General features: G+C 45.4%; 1 protein-coding gene across 1 annotated transcript in view; it reads right to left on the bottom strand.

Annotated features, from left to right (window-relative positions):
* LOC132808552 (zinc finger protein 91-like) overlaps positions 1-8,597 on the bottom strand; it is a 46,360-nt gene that overhangs the window by 34,270 nt on the left and 3,493 nt on the right. The gene's annotated exons all lie outside the window — the stretch shown is intronic.

The following is an 8,597-nucleotide window of genomic DNA, read 5'->3' as shown; positions in this document are numbered from 1 at the left end:
AGTGTTCAACAGGTTTATTTGGAATGACTCGCTTTCAGAGCGCTGATCCTTCAGGTGGTTGTGGAGAATAAGATCTTAAGACATAACTTATAGAAAAACATTATCGCGTTCTGCCACCGAAATGATATATTGAACAAACCTGGACTGTCAAGTCTTTTATCTTTTAGACTGGATTGCAGCTATCATTCACATGTAAATCCCAGACCTTCTTGCAAGGCACCTTATCAAGATAACTCGAGGTTTTATAGCAAAATGTGACATCTCAGTTCACATAATGCATTAAAGGTGTGAGGTCAGAGTCTGTCTGTGTCCCAGTCTTGAGTCAGACTGGTTCTATTTCCAAAGTGTAATTTACAAAATATTACATGGATTGACTGCTTACTGATTGTGTATTTTTTGAGCAAAATAGAATGTATCTGCAAATATCATTCTGCAAATACAAATAGAGCCTTATTTCTGGTTTACTTCCTAATGAATAAACATTAAACGCGAGCACCTATTTATTTCTAATGTTGTTTCATTTTTCTTGTTTGATTCCCTGCTGTGACTACACTGTGCCTGGATGGTTCACAGGCTGGGAGATTGTGCATTGGGACTTGATTGACTGAATGTTTTATTGTCCCAGAAGGTGTAAAGACAGTTGTGGGGTGGTGGTGGGGGGGGGGGGGGGGGTGCAAAGCTTCAACAGGAATCCAGCAGAGCTGAGAACAGACCGACATCCATATGCCTTTTAAATGTTGTAATTGTGCCAGTCTCCACCACTTCCTCTGGCAGTTCGTGCCATACATGCACCACCCTCTATGTGAAAAGATTGCCCCTCAGACCCCTGTTAAATCATTCTGCTCTCACCTCAAACATATGCCTTCTAGTTTTCTTGGACTCCCCTACCCTGGGGAAAAGACCTTAGGTTTCCCCCCCTATCCATGCCCATTACAAAGGTCTATAAGTTTACCCCTCAGCCTCTGATGCTCCATGGAAAATATCCCTGGCCTATTCAGCCTCTCCCTATAGCTCAAATCTTTTCTGACCCCTTTCAAAGTTTCATAACATCTTTCCTACAGTAGGGAGACCAGAACTGAACGCAGTATTCCAAAATTGGCTTAACCAACATCCTGGACAGCCACAACATGACCTCCCAACTCATCTACTCGATGCTCTGACCAATAAAGGCCATCCTACCAAATGCCTCATTCATTATCCTGTCTACCTGAGACTCCACTTTCAAGGAACTATGGAACCTGCACTCCAAGGTCTCTTTGTTCTGCAACACTCCCCTTAACTCTGTCAGTCCTGCCTGAATTGCTTGACCAAAATGCAACAACTCGAATTTCTCAAAATTTAATTCCATCCACCACACTTTGGCCCATCCGATCAATTCTAATTTATAGCAAACCCTCTTTTCTCTCTCATTCCCAAGCTGAAAATCTCCATCCACACACTCTCCCCCCATTCTCATTTTGCTGACCCCAATCCCTGCTGTACCTCATCCTGAATGGTCTGGTTCATGCTGATTAAAAGACCCACACTCGGGGGGGAGAGGGTCTAATTGAAACATACATAATCCTGAACAGCCCAGACAGAGTGGATGTTGCGAAGATGTTTCCATTGGTAGGACAGACTCAGACCAGAGGGCAGCGCTTCGAGTAAAGGGAAGTCCTTTTAGAAAGGAGAAACTTCTTCAGCCAGAGAGCGGTGAATCTGTGGAATCTATTTCCATAGAAGGCTGTGGAGGCCAGGTCACTGGGGATATTTAAAACTGAGACAGATAGGTTCTTGAGTATCAAGGGGATCAAGGGTTAAAGGAGAATGGGGTTGAGAAACCTAGCAGCCACGATTGAATGGGGTGATTAGACCTGATGGACTGAATGGCCTAATTTCTGCTCCTCTGACTTAGGGCCTCTTGCTGTCCTGGACACAGAGTGAGAGAGTTGGGAGCAAGACTAGGCCATTCGGTCTTTCGAGTCAGCACCAGCATTGAACAATTCATAACTGGATATGAATATACCTACAGCTGGGTGGATAGGCTGGGACTTTTTTCACTGGAACACATGAGGTTGAGATGTGACCTTAAAAGGAGGTTCATAAAATCATGGAGGGTAGATGAGGTGAACCGCAGGTGTCCTTTCCCTAGGATGGGGGTTTCAAGATTAGGGAGCAAATGAGGAAGGTGAGTGAAGAAAGATTTTCAAAAGACTGGAGTAGCGCCTTTTTTTTAAAGAGTAGTTTGTGTGTGGAATCAATGTCCAGACACGGTGGTGGATGTAGGTACAGTAACAAGGTTTAAAAGACATTTGGATAAGTACGTGAATAGGAAAGGTTCAGAGGGATATGGGCCAAATACACACAGGTGGGACTAGTTTAGTTTGTGAACACAGTCAGCACGGTTTAGTTGGACTGAAGGGTCTGTTTCTGTGTTGTCTGACTCTGGAACTGTTCTAAACTGGGCTTAAAACCATTTTCTTGCCTTCCGCAATAAACATCCACTTCTTTCTTGTTCAAAAATCAGATTAACTCAACCTTGAATTTATTCAAATGACCCCCTAACTGCAGGATGACATTCCCATCTCTGAACTCAATTCCTCTTGCTAACACACCACTTGCCTTGCTCATTGCCTGCTGCACCTGTCTGACAACTGGCACAGAAGGACGCTGATGCCCCTCTGAACATCCACGCATCATTCCTGATGAAGGGCTTGTGCCCGAAACTTCGACTGTCCTACTGCTCGGATGCACCTTGAATGAATCTACCGTCCCTACCTCTGCTGGCAATGCGTTCCAGGCACCTATCACCCTCTGAGTAACGTACTTTCTGTGTGCATCTCCAACATGATGTCCCAACTCCTGAACTCAGCATGTGAACCATGAAGGCAAGTGTGCTGAACACCTTCTTCACCCCCCTCTACCAGTGATGTAACTTTCAAGAACAATGAACCTGAACACCTCCATGTCTCTGTTCTACAACATGACCCAGGGCCCTACCATTACCTGTTCAACTCTTGCCCTCCTTTATTTTAGCAAATGCAACCCCTCACTTATATCCATACCTCTCTCATACACACATGCTCTCTCTCAGACATACACACACACCCCCTCAAAACTCTCACCCTCTCGCAGATTCATACTCCATCACAATCACACTTTATCAAGCAGGCACACATGCAAAAACACACTCACAGCGCACAAACACACACACACACTTCCCTGAAGGGAGTTTCCCTGAAACGTCAATTTTCCTGCTCCTCGGATGCTGCCTGACTTGCTGCTGCACCACACGCTCGATCCTAAGCTTATTACCCTCTACTTCTGGACTGCCCCATCCAAAGGAAAATACCATGTTTATTTACCCTATCCATGCCCCTCATGATGATATAAAAGTGTATAAGGTCACTCCTCAGACTCTGGCAAGCTATGGAAAAAAGTCCCAACCTGAACTTCTGTCTCTCCTCACCCAGGTAACCAAGACACATACCTGAGGTCCCAAAGTCTGCTCCCTCGCTGGATTCACTCCAGTTGCTACAAGTGAGCCTGCTCCGTCATTCATTAAGATCATGGCTGATCTATCCATCGTTTCATCTTCTCCTCCCTGCACTGTCACAAGGAACCCCTTAATTCCCCAACCAGGCCAAATCCCACCCAACTGTATCTTGAATATACTTAATGAAGCTGCCTCTATTGCTTCCTTAGCCAGAGTATTCCCTAGATTTTGATGAAGGGCTTTTGCCCGAAACATCGATTTTCCTGCTCTCCGGATGCTGCCTGACCTGCTGTGCTTTTCCAGCACCACTCTAATCTAGACTATTCCATAGATTCACGACCCTCTGGGAAAAGCAGTTCCTCCTCATCTCTGTCTGAAAGCTACTCCCTCTAACCTTGAGGCCTCGTCTCACCCACCAGAAATTACTGGACAGGCTAGGGCTTCATCCCCACAGTGCAATGACATTGGGAAGATGTTTCCATTGGTAGGAGAGACTAGGACCAGAGGACACAGCTTTAAGAATAAAGGGAAGACCTTTAGGAACAGAGATAAGCGATGTCTCCTTTTCTGCCGACAGCGAGGAGCATGGACAATGTACTGGTGACACCAGCGAGCAGGTGCGCTGTTGTTCACACCGAGGAGCAGACACAATGTGCTCTGTGGCGATGCTGGTGTTATTGACAGATGTTAAATGTTCAAATGCCAAGAGGAGAAATAAAGGGTAGAGCCACAGTTCTTTTTCCCCATGTGGCTCAACATTTTATCGCTTTTGTCTGGCTGCTCAACATTTTTTTTAGTGTCTTTTCCCCAGAGTAGGGGTGAGGTTCACAACTACAGGGCATAGGTTTAGGGTGAGAGCAGAAAGATATTAAAGGTACCTAAGGGGCAACTTTTCCATGCAGAGGATGGTGCACGTATGGAATGAGCTGCGAGAGGAAGTAGTGGAGGCCGTATAATTACAGCATTTAAAAGGCATCTGGATGGGTATATGAACCAAGTGCTGACAAATGGGACTAGATTAATTTAGGATATCTGGTTGGCATGGACAGGTTGGACCAAATGGGTGAGTTCATGTGCTGTACATCTTTATGATTCTAAATAATAAAAAATATATTTTTTCAAATACCAAACTATCTCCATGTTAACAAGGCTTAGTGCACCACATACTTTACTAACCATTCTCAACAGGTCCTGCCCCTTCAATAACTGAGGAACATATACATGCTGGTGCATAGTATCCTTCACTAGTATTTACACACTACCCTCAGCAATTGCACAAGTAACAGTGAGGGTAAACAGCACAAGGATTAAAAAACAGTGAGGGGTAAACAGCACAAGCGCCAGTAAAAGCAGATGGAAAGTGAGTGTAAAATGTGACTATGACAGGACAGGCCCCACATTCCTTCCCCTCCGTCCCCCCCACAACCTGCCTCACCTTTCACCTCCCGGGCCCAGTACCTTCCAGGTGGCCCCATAGTTGACACAGGGGCCGCCCCACGACCAGTAGAACTCCACCACCCAGGCGGCCGACCAGTTCCCAAACAGGCCCTTAACCCCATCCGCCTCCAGAATGGTCACCGGCTCCTGCCTGCTGTACAGCCGGCCGGTGTGGCCGTGACACAGCAGCTGCACCAGGAAGGCGGCGGTGACCAGTGACGGGGGTCTGCCCCGGGCCGCACGGCGCCATTTTCCTAACGGCCGCCGCTTCCCCGCTCGAGCGACTTCTCCTCCCAACCGCCTTCACCCCCGCGTGACGTCTGCACGGGGGATGGGCGGGGCCGGGGGAGCCTCACCGTCACCAAGCAACAGCCACCTCGCGCTACAACTGCTCATTCACAAAAACAAACTCTCCTGTCTCGCTCTGCAGCTGCAGGGGGGACACTGCCACGTTTCGAGGAGCCCTGTCTACATTGGGAAAGCTCACGGCTCCATTTAAACAGATATTCCGACATCTAACGGAACGGCCTCATATCTAAAGGGGGCAATCTGCATTTTAAAGGGACATGGACATTTTAACGGGTATTTCCGCAAATACAGAGATGTAAACGGACGAGATTACATTTCAAAGGGATGTGGCACATTCAAAGGGATATCTTAATATGTAAAGTGACGCAGTTATATCTAAATGAATCTACATTTCGAAGAGACGTTGCCCTTTTTATAAGTAGAGACAATAGTTGTGAATTCTGTCTGTGTCCCAATGTTGAGTCAGACTGACATTTTTCTTAGAAAAGCTCTGCACTTAAATTACATTCTTGAGAAGGTAATTTACAGATTAGAGTGTAGGTTAGGGAGGATTGGCCGTGCTAAGTTACCCATAGTGACCAAGGATGTACAGGTTAGGGTGGATTGGCCATGGGAAATACGGAGTAAGGGGTGGGTATGGATGGGATACTGTTCAGAGGGCCAGAGTGAAATAGATGGGCTGAATGGCCTGCTTCCACATTGTCGGATTTCGAGACCCTCCCCACAAAGGGGCATTTTATCTGCAACTATCTTGTTCAGCCCCTTTCAGAATTCTACTGGTTTCAATAGAGGTATACAGCACAGAAACAGACACTTCGGCCCAATTCGTCCATGCCGACCAGGATTCCAAACTAAACCAGTCCCACTTGCCTGCATTTGGCTCATATCCCTTTAAACCTTTCTATTCATCTACCCATCCAAATGCTGTTTCAATGTTGTCACTGTACCTGCATCTACCACATCCTCAGTAAGTTCATTCCACATGCAAATCACCCTTTTTCAAAATGTTGCCCCTCCGCTTCCTTTTAAATCTCTCTCCTTACATTTAAAAAATAATGCCCTCCTAGTTTTGAGTTCCCCTACGCTAAGCAAGAGCCATTTTCTACTCACCTTACCTCCACTCCTCATGATTTTATCAATCTCACTGAGGTCACCCCCCAACCTCCCGTGCTCCAGTGAATAAGGTCCCAGCCTCTCCTTATAACTCAAACCCTCCAGTCCTTACAACATCCTGGTAAATCTTTATTAAACTCTCTCTCATAGTATTCTTCCTCATACAGGGCCACTAGAACTGTACTCAGTACTCTGAAAGTGGCCTCACCAACATCCTGTACAACCTCAACGTGATGTCCCAACCCCTCTCCTCAGTGGTGTGAACAATGAAGGCAATGTTGCGAAATGCCGCCTTAACCACCTTGTCTACCAGTGACACAACTTCCAAAGAATTATGTACCTGAACACACCGCCCGTCTGTCTGTTCTATAACACGACTCATGGCTCGTCTATTAACTGTACAACCCCTTGCTTTTATTCAGCCTCTCTCTCTCTCACACACAGACAGACACACACACACACACACTCCTCAATGCTCTCTCTCACTCGCAGCCTCATACTCCATCACTCTCACTTTCCCAAGCATGCACACACACACTTCTGCGCATTCTCATGCACAAACTCACATGCAGACACACACACACACTACTCTTTGGGGTGAAATTGTATTGGCAGAATTATATTTGCAGATACATTCAATTTTGTTCAAAAAGCACACAATCTGCAGGCAGTCAATGCATCTAATATTTTACAAATTCCGACTTTGGAAACAGAACCGGTCTGATTCAAGTTTGGAATACTGACAGACTCAAATCTCACACCTTTAATGCATTGTCTGAGCGGAGATTTTTTTTTATAAAATCTTATGTCATCTCAAGAACATTGTTACATATTAATGAACCAAAGCCCACACCCATTCTAAGAGATGAAGACTATCTAAGTTTGTTCAATATATTCTATCAGTTGCATGACACTGATCTTTCGATATAAGTTCTGTGTCTAATGATGCTGTTCCATGAGGCTTGTGTGTTGATGAGGCAAGATGGTACAGATGAGGCAATGTAGAATTACAGATCACCGAGGAAGTACTTAAAGAGAGAGTTAAGAAGTGCAAAGAGAGGACACGAACAGTCTTCAGCAAATAGAATAAAAGGAGAACCCGAAAGCTTTCTATAGGTATGTGAGGAATAAAAGGATGATTAGGGTAGGAATAGGGCCAGTCAAAGACAGAAGTGGGAAGTAGAGTGTGGACCCTGTAGAGATCGGAGAGGTGCTAAATGAACATTTCTCATCGGTGTTCACTCAGGAAAAGAACGAGGTACAAGATATTAGACTCGAAAGGATCGAGGCTAGTTACACACAGGTGTTATCAATTCAAGAAGGAGTGAAAGTAGACAAGTCCCCTGGGCTGGATGGGATTTATCCGAGGATTCTCTGGGAAGCTAGGGAGGAGATGTCGTCATTGTCTACGGGTTTAGTACCCGAGGACTGGAGGATTGCAAATGTTGTGCCCTCATTCAGGAAAGGCAGAAGATGACCAGGTAATTATAGATCAGTGAACCTTACTTCTATTGTAGGAAAGATTTTAGAAAGGATTATAAGAGATAAGATTTATAATCATCTGGCAAGCAACGATTTGATTTCAGATTGTCAACATGATTTCGTCAAAGGCAGGTCGTGTCTCACAAACCTCATTGAGTTTTTTTTAAGAAGGTGACCAAGCATTTGGATGAGGGTAGGGCAGTTGACGTGGTATACTTGGACCTCAGTAAAGCCTTTGATAAGGTTCCACATGGGATGCTGATGGAGAAAGTACAGAGGCATGGAATTGAGGGTGATTTAGCAGTTTCGATTAGAAACTGGAAGAAGGCAGCGAGTGGTGGTTGATGGTAAATATTCAGTCTGGAGTCCAGTTACTAGTGGTGTTCCACAAGGATGTTTTGGGACCACTGCTGTTTGTCATTTTTATAACTGACTGAGACACAGGCATAGGTGGATGGATTAGTAAATTTGCAGATGACACTAAAGTCAGTGGCGTACTGGACAGTTTGGAAGAATGTTACAGGTTGCAGGGGGATTTGGATAAACTGCAGAATTGGGTTGAGAGGTGGCAAATGGAGTTCAATGCAGCTAAATGTGAGGTGATGCACTTCAGGAAGAATAACAGGATGGCAGAGTAGTTGGGCAATGGAAAGATTCTTGGTAGTGTGGATGTGCAGAGGGATCTAGGAGTCCATGTGCATAAATCCCTGAACATTGCAACCCAGGTGGATAGTGCTGTTAAGAAGGCATATGGTGTGTTAGGTTTCATTGGTAGAGGGAC

The sequence above is a fragment of the Hemiscyllium ocellatum genome (assembly GCF_020745735.1).
Source record: "Hemiscyllium ocellatum isolate sHemOce1 chromosome 27 unlocalized genomic scaffold, sHemOce1.pat.X.cur. SUPER_27_unloc_7, whole genome shotgun sequence".
Classification (NCBI taxonomy): Eukaryota; Metazoa; Chordata; class Chondrichthyes; order Orectolobiformes; family Hemiscylliidae; genus Hemiscyllium; species Hemiscyllium ocellatum.
Note: the sequence above shows the minus strand (reverse complement) of the source record. Positions and strands in the feature narration are given on the sequence as shown.